This window comes from Dipodomys spectabilis, unplaced genomic scaffold (assembly GCF_019054845.1).
Source record: "Dipodomys spectabilis isolate Male_0828 unplaced genomic scaffold, ASM1905484v1 ptg000169l, whole genome shotgun sequence".
Lineage (NCBI taxonomy): Eukaryota > Metazoa > Chordata > Mammalia > Rodentia > Heteromyidae > Dipodomys > Dipodomys spectabilis.
The window spans coordinates 1,484,003-1,499,141 of NW_024870846.1; positions in this window are offsets into that span (position 1 = coordinate 1,484,003).

The following is a 15,139-nucleotide window of genomic DNA, read 5'->3' on the forward strand; positions in this document are numbered from 1 at the left end:
TGAAAAGTTTGACAACGTACAAAGGACTCTGTATGAGCGTGATAGGGAGAGAGAGGAAGCATCCCAGAAGTTTATACAGGAATGTCATAAGCGTGAGGAAGCTACTCAAAAACTGATACAGGATTTGCGTGAACAACTTGAGAATACTCAAAGAGAAAGGGAGGAATGGCGTGAGCAGGCTGAGAATACTCAAAGAGATCTGCAGGAATCCCACGAACGGGAGGAAGCTAATCAAAGAGTAATACAGGAATTGAGAGACCAGGTAGAGAACACACAAAGATCACTAAAGGCATTCATGGAATCCATTAACAAAGAGCTGAAGGAAGTCAGGGAGACCACAAAGGGAATGCTGAATGGAACCCAACAGAAGGAATGGGAGCCCAAAGAAACCATAACCAATCAACTAAGCGATTTGAGGACAAACACTGAACACCAAATTAAGGAAGTAAAGAAATTCATACAAGACCTAAAACAGAGCTTCAACAAAGAACTTGAAGCCATCAAAGCTGACCAACTAGAAGGAAAAGAGATAAAAAACAAAGTAGAGAGTCTTGACAGCAGGTTAGACCATGCAGAAGATCGAATCTCAGGGATTGAAGACAGCCTAGATATTATAGAGAAAGAACATACAACCATCTAAGACAAGTCCAAGAAATATGATAGGTCTATCCAACACCTGGAAGACACCATCAGAAGGCCTAATCTAAGGATAATGGGTGTAGAGGAGCACCTAGAAACAGAAGTTAATGGTCTAGGAAATTTGTTTAACAGGATCCTAGCAGAGAACTTCCCAAACATGCAAAAAGATAGGCCTGTCCAGATACAAGAATCCTTTAGAACCCCAAATAGACCAGACCAGAATAGGACATCCCACCGCCACATTATAATCCACACAGGATCAACTCAGAACAAGGAAAAGATCCTTAAAGCTGTCAGAGAGAAAAGGGTAATCACTTATAAAGGGAAACCAATTAGAATCACCTCAGATTTCTCAGCAGAGACAATCAAAGCAAGAAGAGCCTGGAATGATGTATGCCATGCCCTAAAAACAAACAACTATCAACCAAGAATACTGTACCCAGCTAAACTCTCCTTCATAACTGAAGGCCAAATAAAAACCTTCCATAGCAAAGAAAAATTGAAACAATACATCTCCACCAAACCAGCCCTACAGAAGATTCTTAAAGATGTCCTACACATAGAAAACCAACAAGACCGCAATAAAGGCCAAGAAACTGCACCCAAACTGAGAATCCAAGAACCATAGGAAGAACCCAGTTTTTGCAGCCCCCAAGAAGGTAGATAACATGGCAGGAACTCCCAAATACCTCTCAGTCCTATCTCTTAATGTTAACGGACTGAACTCTCCAATTAAGCGACATAGACTGTCTAGTTGGATTAAAAAACAAGACCCTTCTATCTGCTGCCTGCAGGAGTCACATCTTGCCCGTAAAAACAAACACATTTTCAATGTTAAAGGCTGGAACAAAATCTACCAAGCAAACGGACCGCATAAACAGGCGGGAGTTGCAATCCTAATATCAGATAAAACAGACTTCAAATTAAAATTCGTGAAAAGAGATAAAGAAGGTCGCTACATACTAATTAAAGGATCTCTCCTTCAGGAGGATATTACAATTCTAAATATCTATTCGCCAAACAATGGAGCACCCAAATTTATCAAAGAAACACTACTTTCCCTCAAATCCCATATAGATCCAAAGACATTAATTGTTGGGGATTTTAACACACCACTCTCCCCACTAGATAGATCAACGCGGCAAAAACTCAACAGAGAAACCGCAGATCTAAACAGCTGCATAGATCAACTAGACTTAACAGACATCTACCGAACATTTCACCCAGCAGCATCAGAATACACGTTTTTCTCAGCAGCACATGGAACGTTTTCTAAAATAGACCACATTTTAGGCCACAAAGCAAACTTGTCTAAATTCAGAAACATTGAAGTTATACCTTGCATTCTCTCTGACCACAAGGGAATAAAGTTAGAACTCAACACCAAAAGCCACCAAAGAAAGTCCGGTATCACATGGAGGCTGAACAACACACTGCTGAATCATGAGTGGGTCATGGAAGAGATTAGAAAGGAAATTCAAATGTTCATGCTATTCAACAAAAATGAACACACAAAATACCAGCTCCTCTGGGACACAGCAAAGGCAGTACTCAGAGGCAAGTTTATAGCTCTGAGCTCCTACATCAACAAATTGGAGAGATCTGAAACTAACAATTTAATGACACATCTAAACCTCCTTGAAAAAGAGCAGCAAGATAAACCCCAATCCAGTAGAAGGAAAGAAATAATCAAAATTAAATCAGAATTAAATGAATTAGAATCCAAAAAAACTATAGAAAGAATCAACAAAACAAAGAGTTTGTTCTTCGAAAAACTTAACAAAATTGACAGACCCTTAGCAAATCTTATCAGAAAAAGAAGAGAACACACCCAAATTAATAAACTCAGAGATGAGAATGGAAACATCACCACGGAAACAACCAAGATTCAGAACATTATAAAGGAATACTTCTCAAAACTTTATGCTAATAAGTTTGAGAACTTGACAGAAATGGACCTCTTCCTAGCAAATATTGACATGCCAAAACTAAACCAAGATGAGTTAAACTATCTTAACAGGCCCATATCAAGCATTGAAATAGAAACAGCAATAAGAGACCTCCCAGCTAAGAAAAGTCCAGGACCAGATGGTTTTACAGCGGAATTTTACAAGGCCTTCAAAGCAGAGCTCACACCAATTCTCCTCCAACTCTTCAATGAAATTGGAAGAGAAAGCTCACTACCGAACACATTCTATGAAGCCATCATAACCCTCATCCCAAAACCAGGCAGGGACTCATCAAAGAAAGAGAACTATAGACCCATTTCTTTGATGAACATTGATGCAAAACTTCTCAACAAAATTTTGGCCAACCGACTTCAACAATTCATCCAAAAAATCATACACCACGATCAAACAGGATTCATTTCAGGGATGCAAAGCTGGTTCAATATACGCAAATCAATTAATATTATTCATCACATCAACAGGAGCAAGAATAAGAACCACATGGTTATCTCAATAGATTCAGAAAAAGCATTCGACAAGATCCAACACCCCTTTATGATGAAGGTTTTGGAAAAATTAGGAATCCATGGAACATTCCTCAATACAATAAAGGCTGTATATGACAAACCTACAGCCAGCATTATACTCAATGGTGAAAAACTAAAGCCATTTCCCCTTAACTCAGGAACAAGACAAGTATGCCCACTCTCTCCACTTCTCTTCAATCTAGTATTAGAATGCCTAGCTACAGCAATAAGACAAGATGCAGACATAAAGGGGATCCAAATAGGGAAAGAAGAAATAAAACTCTCCCTCTATGCAGATGACATGATCTTGTATTTAAAGAATCCCATAGACTCCACTCCCAAATTACTCAAGCTGATTCAAACCTTTGGCAAAGTAGCAGGTTATAAAATTAACCCCCAAAAATCAATGGCTTTTCTGTATGCCAACAATGAGAAAAGTGTGGCTGAAATTAGGAAAGCAACTCCATTTGTAATAGCCCCACAAAAAATAAAATACCTAGGAATTAACTTAACTAAAGAAGTGAAGGACCTCTATGATGAAAACTTTAAAATCTTGAAAAAGGAAATCAACACAGAACTTAAAAAATGGCAAAACCTCCCATGCTCCTGGATTGGAAAGATTAACATCGTGAAAATGGCAATACTTCCCAAGGCTATCTACAAATTCAATGCAATACCTATCAAAATTCCACCCTCATTCTTCAAGGAAATAGAAGAGGCAATCCAAAAATTCATATGGAACAATAAAAGACGCCGAACAGCAAAAACGCTCCTCAACGGAAAGAACACTGCTGGAGGAATATCAATACCAAATTTCAAACTCTACTATAAAGCCATAGTAATCAAAACAGCTTGGTATTGGCATAAGAACAGACCTCAGGACCAATGGAATAGAATTGAAAACCCAGAAATGAACCTACAGACCTATAGCCATCTAATCTTCGATAAGGGAACTAAAACAATAGAATGGAAGACAGACAGCCTCTTCAGTAAATGGTGCTGGCAAAACTGGTTAACTACATGTAGAAAACTAAAGCTAGATCCTTATATATCACCCTGCACCAGAATCAACTCCAAATGGATCAAAGACCTTGAACTCAAAGCAGACACTCTGAAAACATTACAGGATGGAATAGGAGAAACCCTGGGTCTCCTTGGCTCAGGCCGAAATTTTCTGAATAGAGACCCGGAAACACAACAAATCAAAGAAAGGTTGGACAAATGGGATTGTGTAAGGTTGCAGAGCTTCTGCAGGGCAAATGACATAGCTAGCAAGATCAATAGAAAGCCCACGGATTGGGAGAAGATCTTTACTAGCCATACAACGGACAAGGGTCTCATATCTAAAATATACTTGGAACTCAAAAAATTAAACCACCCAACAACAAATCCTCAAAGAAACAACTGCCCAATAAGTAAGTGGGCGAAAGACTTAAAGAGAAGCTTCTCTGAAGAAGAAAGAAGGATGGCCAATAGACACATGAAGAAATGTTCAACATCCCTAGGCATAAAAGAAATGCAAATCAAAACAACATTGAGATATCACCTCACTCCAGTTAGAACAGCAAAAATCAAGAACTCTAACAACAACAGATGCTGGAGGGGATGTGGACAGAAAGGAACCTTACTTCATTGTTGGTGGGAATGTAAACTTGTTCAACCACTTTGGAAAGCAGTATGGAGATTCCTCAAAAGACTCCACATAGAGCTCCCCTATGACCCAGCAATCCCACTTTTGGGCATTTACCCTAATGTTTACAAAAAAGACCACACTAAAGCTACCAGCACAACTATGTTTATTGCAGCGTTATTTACCATAGCTAAGATATGGAACCAACCCAGATGCCCCTCAGTAGATGAATGGATCAAGAAAATGTGGTATATATACACAATGGAATTCTATGCCTCCATCAGAAAGAATGACATTGCCCCATTTGTTAGGAAATGGAAAGGCTTGGAAAAAATTATATTAAGTGAAGTAAGCCAGGCCCAAAGAAACATAGGTCCCATGGTTTCCCTTATTTGCAATATCTAGTATAGGTATGAGTCAAGTGGAAAAAGTCAGAGAAGGTGATGTTAGGAAAACGAACCCTCAAATATGTATTTTAATGTTTTTGTTTCTTTCGTGCATGTGTTTCTAACGCATTTATAAGATTATTTCTTTGTTGCTTTGTATGTCCCTCCCCCACAGTGTAACCCCTGCTTTCACTATATTTGATGTCAGTATAACATGTGGAGGAGATGGGGACAAACAAGTCGTTTAAGGATTCAGGTGGACCTGTTGCAACAATGAGAAGTACAAAATGTCATGTCAAAACCAGTTTTACAATGTCGGAGGGGGGGGAGGGGGGGTATGATTGGGTGGGGGGGAGTGGGGAGGCTGGGAATGGAGGTGAAGGGTAAACAAAGGAGGAGGCTGCAATGCTTGGTAAGAAATGTATGCATTATCCTGACCATGTAATTGTAACCCCTCTGTACAGTATGTTCTCAAATAAAATAAAATAAAATTTAAAAAATAAAAATAAAAAAATAAAGCAACTGGCCATCCAAAAAAAAATGGATATAACCAAATATCATTTGGTTAAGTGAACAAAGACTCATAAAGACAAAAATCACATGCTTACTTTCATATGTAGAATCTTGGTCTAAAACATACAGACATAACATAAAGAGGCATGGGTGAAGACACCAGTGGGAAGTGTGAAGGAAAGAAGCGAGAATGTGATCGCTTGCATTAAATACATAAGCAAAAGAGTGATCGATCAAATACATACGTACAAGATTTGTAAGATAGTTTTGCAAAGGAGAATTTGAAGGTAGAGAGAGAAAGCAGTGACACAAGTGGTGAATACGGGTTGAGTGTATCACACACCTTATGGAAATACTACAAGGAAATTTCTCACTTTGTACATGAATATACCCTTATGGATGCGATCTGAGGGTCATGGTTTTAAACAGGCCTGGGAAGGAACATGTGTGGAAACATTTATTTAACCACCAAAAAGCCAGAAGTGGAGCAGTGGTTCAAGGGGTAAGGCACTAATGCTGAGCAAAAGAGCTCAAGGATAGCAACCAGGCTTTGAGCTCCGACCCTAGTACAGCACAAAAACAAAAGAAAAAATATCATCTTAAAACCTGGTTTGAATTCTTGTTGTTTCAATGCTCCAGTTTTGATTCTCCTCTTGGTGTGTATTTCTGTACCTTATTCTACTACTAATATGCCCAATGGATTGTCCCTTAATTTCTCTTTGGTTGATAATATTATATTAAGTTCATTTTAGTCAGGGATTTCTTACTCTCCGGGTCTGTAAATGCCCACATTGGAAGCAGGAAGACTCCTCCTAGTCTTTGTAATTCCCTGGTATTTGATTTAACTGTCCGTTGGAAGTGGCTGTCCATCACCGGCATTAACTTCCACCCAGAGCACACTCGATCTGTCTACTGGCTTTCTCCACCATTTTTCTCAATGAGGAAGCTTTCTCTCCTAGAGGCCACAGTGCCCCTCACACCTTATGTGTTCTGATAGCTGTAATCTCTCTGTGCTGGATTCCTGAGCCAAGCTATTCTCTAGAGTACCTGTGATAAATAATTCTGTTTATAAACTGAAATATGGAGACAAGATGTGTGGCATTTCTGCCTCTGGCCATGTCTCTATCATTCATAACTCACAATTTGCACATTACTTACAAACTGTTTTCAGTGGATCAAGATGTTTTGAAAACTTTCATGTTACATATTGGACATTTGTTTTCTGGTGAAATTGAAGTATAATTAGGTCTCTACTGAGAGCAGATCAGTTCAATTAAATTTCCTGCAGTCTGTGCCATGCCTCATACTGAGTAACGCAGATAAACAGAAGCAGGCGATAGGTCCTACTGTACATACACCATGTGATCATAAATGACAAGCTTACAGTGGCTAGATGCTTATGCAGCACACACCCTTCAACCTTCCCAGACTCACACAGCACTACCTACACATCCTGAATGTCATACACAAGACAACTGAGCTTAGATAAATGAATCTGACCCACTATTAACTGGCAAAACAAGGTTTAAACACAAACATGCTAAACTCAACAACTTGTTTTCAAGGTTTTTTTTGGTTGCTGCTGTTAATCTGTTTGGTTACCTTATATTTAAGTCCTGACTTAGTACTAGAAGTAAGAAGCACTAAAAAGGATAACAGTAACTAACTGGTTTTAAAAAATCTGTTAAGTGAAATAAGACCAGCTCAGAAAGAGATATTGCATGACTTTGCTCATAGGAAGAATCTAGACTTAAGAAAGTAGTAATTTGATATGATTCTAAAAGGAGGATTACTGGGGAAAAGCTAGTGGGCTGTGCATTGGAAAATGGGGTGATGGGTGAAGATAACAGAAGTATATCATATAGATTAATATCTGTGATCATATACTGAACAAAGCCACCAAAACTATTAACAAGTTCCAGGGAGGAAGGAGGGTGAAGAAAGTCTTAGGAAATGCAGTGAATTTGACCAAGGTAAGAGCTTTAAAATTACAATATGCCCATTTATGCAACTAACTTACACTAATAAATGTTTTACAAAAATATTTTTAAAACACACAAAGAAAAATTACAAATGATCTGCCAGTCATGAAATAATCAAATGAACTTTAAACTATTGTTAGTTTCATGTGTTTAAACTGGGAGGGATGAAAAACATAATTTCAGTCAGAAGAAAAAGTATAATCAAAGGCACAAGTAAGGAATATCAGATGTTTCACATGTGGTAATTTTTAAACATACTGCATCACCCATATAGCATAAGCTACAGCATACTGCATCACCCAATTTTGTTCACTCAGCAGTAATTGGTAAGCTTGCATGGAGAATTTATTTTTCTCTGTCTGTGGTATTATATAACTATTTTTCCTTAATAATTGAGCTTCTTCTAGTTTCAAATACAAGGCCAGGTATATTTTATCTCTATACTTTATACACACACACACACACACACACACACACACACACACACACACACACACACACAAACTTTCATTCAAGTCAAATGTTTTTCAAGTTAAACAGTATTTTCTTATGTTTTGCTATTAATTGTTCAAATTTCACAATTTAATTTAATTATTACAAGTTATTGTCTTAGCAAATGAATATTTTAGCTAAGCATTCTCTCGGGTTATATGTAGGCTTTAGTTTGTACATAACACATCTATAGGGGGTAATTTCTTTGCCATTAATAACTGAATTAATAATACTTCATGAGGTTTGGAAAATCTCAACACACACACACAATTGCACACGAAGGCACAACACTTACCACATAATCATTGGTAATTTCTTATCTCTTTTTGTGGAGTAACCCATGGAAACCAAAGCCCAAATAACACCATACAGGAAAATAAACTGTGGTTAGATTTTTATTATTTTCATTAGGTTTTGAAGGACCTGAAAGAATGCCTGTGCACATCTGGAAGTATTCAGATATAAGGGAGAGAGCAAGCAAGGGGAAGTGAGAGAGGCAGAGATAATGACTGTCAGCGGGCAGGGGCTGTTGATTATATTGATACATCAGGATACTATGGCAGGAAAGGAGGAGCACTACTTACGCAGGAGCAGGTCACTGTGAGGAGCAGGAAAAGACCACCATTTATTCAGTGTAGGCCATGGCAAAATCGAAAAATGTGATTGGAGGTTACTTCTGGCTAGCCAAAGGTTCACTCAGAATGCCCCTTCCCGGGCATTTCCAACAGAGGAGTTGGTCAATAAAGGAACTAATGGTTTTGCCTTCTTTATTGTAGCACCCCTGTCCCATAAGCAGCCCCTGCAAGACGGGATCTTTTTCCCAATAAGTCCATTGACTACTCATTCTCTGGATGTGATGCACTCTCTTGTCAGTATGGATGCCCATGATTATGAAAATAACCTTAATATTCATGAACGTCCATGGAACACACTCCCCCAACCTGCTCCTGCAACAGTGAACTCTTTATGCACCTCAATAACATAATAATTAAGATGACACATAGCTTCCAAAATAATTTAAATTTAAGAATTTCAAAGCAGATGTGCTCTGTTTCATGGCAGATAAATTTTGTCTCTTTCTGTCATTCCCTGAACATTAGAAATGTCATCACCTTTGAAAAGGTCACATTGACTTTAAATTAGTGAAGAATTAAAACAAAAATACTCTAGAGTGCCTGCTAAAAGTGTATTTGTCTCCCCAAATTTTAAGATGTGCAAGTAATCAAATTTGGCAAGAGGGCTGTTTTTGTCTATTTGACACCTTACATAAAGATATAGAAAATCATTTTCAGTTCAGTGCTTGAAATTTACTGTATATATACATATATGTAAAATGGTCATATATTAATATCATAAAAATACATCTTAAAATCTGTTTTCACATATTTCAAATAGAAAAAGTATAATTTTCCATAGAACTTTAATACACACTTGCTAGTACTTTTGCTCAATGATTCCTTTGTATTTACTAGTTTTAGCATAAATTCTCTGTGGCTTTTGTTGACTTGTGTTTGTCAACACATTGGCTTCTGTTGGAGAAAAATGTACCATTGCCTGTAAATAAATGGTGTCATTGGAAGAAAAATGAGACAGTTCTTTATGTATATTATTTATACTTTTATGTTGTTTATATATTGTGGAGAACTCATGCAAGATTCAAAGCTTAGAAGTTATTTTTAGGTACTTTTTTTTCCTAGGCCTTTATTTTTTACGTTAGAGAACTTTGAAATTTCATCTCAACTCTGAGTTGCTTTTCTTTTCTCTGTTCTACCAAAAGGAAACTTACAGGGAAATCACACCTGATGAAAGTGATGGTGCTTTTCTCAACTGCTCCTTGTTTTACGTGAGCAATCATATTTTCATTCTCATGTCCAATGATTTAAATGCCACTTTAGAAGATTTGAAATTGAGGATAGGAAGTTGAACCCTGTGTACTCTAAGGAGTCTTCAGAATGAGAGGAAATCTGAGAAATAATGTAGTTGATACTGAATGCAGGTATTCACTGCTGCTTGAGCTTGTCATAGAATACAGAGAGGAAAGACAACACTTCCATGTCTTAAATCTGAGTCATAACACTATGAGGTGACTGAGAGAGTGTACAGATGATACAAAACTTACAAATTTATGTCTTTAAGATTGGGCAATAGTGATACGCAATTATTAGGAACCATCAGATTTTGAGATGCGATCTTTTTCTGGCCTAGCAGTTTACAGGGTACTGCTGTCTTGTGGTGAAAGTAATCGCCTTTCCAGTGGTTGTAGCTCACAGGGAGATAGCCAACCACACACGCATGCTTAATGCATTGAAGATTCTGTTGGTCCCAATTATGGTGTTTTTGATTATGGTAATTTTGTGTGGACATTGCCAATTGTAAGTCAAAGAGCAACTATATAATTTTGTATGACCTATCATACAGTATACTATAAAATGGTCCATTTGGCTGATTCATTTGATATTGGGCCCTGGAATTTCTAATCACACAATCAAACAGTACTCTCCTAGCATTGTTAGCTACAAACCACTCTACTTGTTGTTGTTCTGTGAACTAACTGGAGTAGGCCACCAGCTGAAATGAAATTGTCTAAAACTTTTGTATAACCATTGTATATGTAAGGAGACATCAGAAGTAACTAGCACATCATTCTAAATTCCTTGTTCCCTATTTCTAAGGAAATCCTAATTACTATAGCTGGTGATAGTTATGATGGACCCTTTCTAGATCATCTCAGATATATTAGAATAGCAAAGATGGATTGGAGATTCTTTTCTACTAGATATCTGACTATTATGGGCTTCTACTCAAAAACAGACGTTATGAGCAAGGCAATGGGTCTAGCTATTTGGTAGGCTAAAACTCGGTGGGTGGTGGTTTAGGGTCAGCCTCAGCTGATAACTTTGTAAGGCCACTTGCCTATTATCCTGAGCTATGTGAAAAACTGTGATTCTGAGGTTGGCTGTCACAGGCCAGCCCAGGCAGACGTGGGAGACTCCATCTCTATGGTGGTGGGTTCTTGTGATCTCAGCAACAGCAGGAAGCCTAAACATGGGTAGATTGTGCCTAGCTGAGAATGAGTTTCTAGTCTACAATGTGACTCAACCATATCCGGGCAGCCTAGCAAGCACGAGGCTCTGGGGTTAAGCACCTCATCTAAAAAACATACACCATAACTCAGACACAGATGCATGTCCTCAGCTCTAGGAATCTCCAATCTAGTCATTTCAGATCGGAATTCTGTTTAAGAAAGTCAGCTTATTTGTTTCTGTTAGATGCAGTACTTTCCTTTTCTGATGGTTGCATTCTGTCTCTATAATGAAATCTTAATAAGAATTGAAAAATAGATCTCACATTTGTGTAGAGTGATCATTCCTTCTGGGAGTCACCACTAAGCGTCTTTTCAAAGGCTTGAGCTAAGGAGAAATACATGATGTAAAAGAATCAATATAAATCAGATGTATGATAAAACCATATTTGTATTACATTAGAATCATGAAAAAAGAGAGGAACACAAAATCAATGAAAAATTTCTACTGCAAACATTAAAAACATAATAACTCATTACACATGAGTATATTACTTACATTTTATAGCTTCCCACTTTTATAGCAGAGTTTTGGAAGGTATGTTGTATGCCTTTGCAATAATGTTTTCTTGTTGCAATTTGTTTGTAATACTTATGAAACTGTAATTAATGAGTTATTTTCTACTTGAACTGTGCATAAAATTAATAATTCTCTAGAAAGTTTTCAAAATAGCAGGTTAATTGGTCTTAATATGACATTTTTGAAGATTGGGTTACATAGTTTTAAATACATGATACATTAAATATATTGAATTGTCAGTTAGCTATGTCTGAAGTTTTACTTGTCATATGGACTTAATTGGATGGATATCATGCTACATAAAATATTTTTATACAAATTGATGTAAATATTTTCCTTTGTAATGCCTCCATCTGTTCATTTCTGTATGTATTTACTTAGTTAAATATTAGTAATGTGGACATTTTCATTTTCTTTTTTTTCTCTTTTTTTTACTGTTAAGGTGATGTACAGAAGGGTTACAGTTACATAACATAATAAGTACATTTCTTGTCGGATTTGTTACCCTTCCATCATTTTTTAAGTTCTGAAAGTTAACTGTCATAAAACATTTTCCCTTTTTGTACATATAGAAAGAATAGAGTACAAGAGAAGGCCAGCTCAGAGCAATAATATTTATAAGTTGTTAGCAACAATGATGTTCAAACACTTGAGATTAAAATTTGATTCTCATTTATTTTGCTTGTATGTGTATACCAGTATTAAGGTTTGAACTCAGGGCTGCATACTGTCTGCTAACTTTTTGTTTAAAGCTAGTTTACTTTTAAGTCTTAACTACAGACACAGTAATTCATAATGTCATTAAGCAGGAAATTTGCAGTAAAGAGAATCACACTTGTTACCCCCCTCATTTTTCTCTTACTTTCTCCCTTCCCATCCTCCCAAGTTGTACAGATCATCTCCAACATATTGTCTTGTGAATATCACTTTTGCATTGGTTCTCCCTTGTTCTTGGTTTCATCATTTTGTTGTTCTCTTTCCCTACCCTAATTCAGATAAACGTAGATAAATGCCCAGGGTACCAAAATCAAATACAGTGACAACAGGGGATAAGCCATAGGGGGAAGAACACACAAAAGAAACAAGAAATCATGTCGTAAATTAAAAAACAACAGCAACAAAGTAAAAATCGTGTGTCCATGTCTTAGAGTTCGACAAGAAATGTACTTATTACCTTACTTATGTAACTGTAACCCCTTTGTACATCACTTTGACAATAAGAAATAAATTACAAAAAAGAAAATCAGCAATTAATCATACAAATTACAAATTGATCATTCAATATCTTCTTAAGATTGTTAATGAAATAAATGAATAAAAATCCTGAAATCTAGGTGTCTAGATTTATTATCTTTCTATGAGCTTATGCTTATATAAATTAAAAATCCTTCTCTCACACATGAAATATTCAAAAGTGTGATGATGTAATGGAGGGATAGAGAACTTAAGGATGCTGGTTTATGGAAAGCGAAGAGGCCAAGAGGGGCAGGTATTGCACTCCAAATTCATCTCCATTGCCTACTTTGACATTTATTTCCTTCACTGGGAAAATATAGCTGTCAATAATAACTAAGTTGAGAGACAGAAGGCTCAGCTGAAGTGGTAGAACTCCAGATATGAGCAACAGTGTTGGGAGCGCAAGGCCTTGAGTAAAACCCCAATACTAACACACACAGGTAATATTAATAATAACCACCATACAAGCTTCCCTTTACTGTTGCTTAGGAGCTTGATTTCATTGTTTGTTTTATTGATACCTTTTCATGTGTTTATACTTATGTTTGAGAACATAAGCCATAACATAATATAACAAGAGAGCTGTTTGCTGGAAACTAGTCTTTGGCTAAAAAATAAATTGGTCTCATAATCTTGAGTATCAGGGACAGAGGTGTTTGGAGGAGATAATTGAACCCAACATGATATAAACTGTCTAATACCCAAGTCAAAGTTTCTATATTAAAATGCTAGTACACCACATAACAGAATGAATTTCAGAAACCCAAGGAAAACACGGACTTCCTATTTTCTAAGACGTTCAGAATCACAGATACTGATAGGCTAATGCCTGAGAGTTCTTCAGTCGCTTTCATTTGATTTCAAGGTTGGAAAAAAACTTTTTTCTTTTTAAAAGAATAAGGTAAAAAAGGAAAGAATTCTATCTTCCCAGATTTTCAGAATTACTTTTTCCAGTGGGGCCATTCGCCACGCGGGGTGAATTTCAGCATGCCTCCCGACCATGGGCCATTCAATGACAACTTGCGTTCCCCACCACCTTTTTCTCTGACTTAAAACAGAAGCTGGGCATGTGAACATAAAGCTACGTTTGTGAAACAGGGGCTGAAGGTTAGGCAGGACTTTGTAGTTTTATCCAGGAACTAATCAATCTTCCCTGAATAACTAAGTTCTTCTCATTGTGTCTATCAGAGAACCTGGAGTCCATATCTCTACCTCCTGACCCTCACTGGGGAAAAGCTGTCTGATTTCCTGGGCACCAAAGGCTGCATCTCAGAGGCAAGCATGCTTCACTCAGAAGGGCAATGGTGATAAAGACAGAAATGATCCCTCTCCATGAGGACTTTAGAAATGTATTAAAGTGTTTGTATTTTCTCCCTGGCATTTGACAGAATTCTAATTACAATATTTGGCTTCTGTTTGGAATTTTATGTTCAGTGATATAAAAATGACAGTGTGACTAAATGCAGTCCCGAGAAGGATTTCTTTTCAACTCTATTACTTTATTCTTATAGATTTTGAAGATCAATTATGCCAATTATGTTTGCTGTTTTATTTACTGACTTACAGGCCAGTCTACAATATGTGATGGAAAGCATCTTTAAGAACCGATATATTACCTGTGAGTTTACTCAGCTGTAGTCTCTTACCTGCACACAAATATGGAGGAGGACATACAAAACAAAACAAACAAGCAACAAGGAAGGATGACCTTGACAGCAAAGTAGGTTTCTAATATTTCTCCTTGAAATGCAGAGGGTGATTTGACAATGAAATGTTTGATTTATATACGTTTGTCAGAAAATAGTTTAAGCTAATATATACTTCAATTGAACATTAAGATATAAATAAACACATGGTTCAATTATAAATTATATCAACTGTAGAGTTTCAAAACGCTCTCATGGGTCAGTGAGATGACCTCATAGACAGCGATATCAGTAGAAATTATCTAACTTTTAAAATTAAGTTCACAGTTCTCCATGGAGGAATGAGTCTATCTTCAGTCCCATTTACCTTCTTGCGAATCTCTGACCAACTCATTACAATAATTAGATTTTCTTTACCAATCAAAAAAATTTTAGTGAAAACAATAACTTTTTTTTAAAAATGGTCAGATTTATTTATTATTATTAGAATATTATGATTTCCCCCAAAATATCTGACATCTGCTTATGAGAGTCATT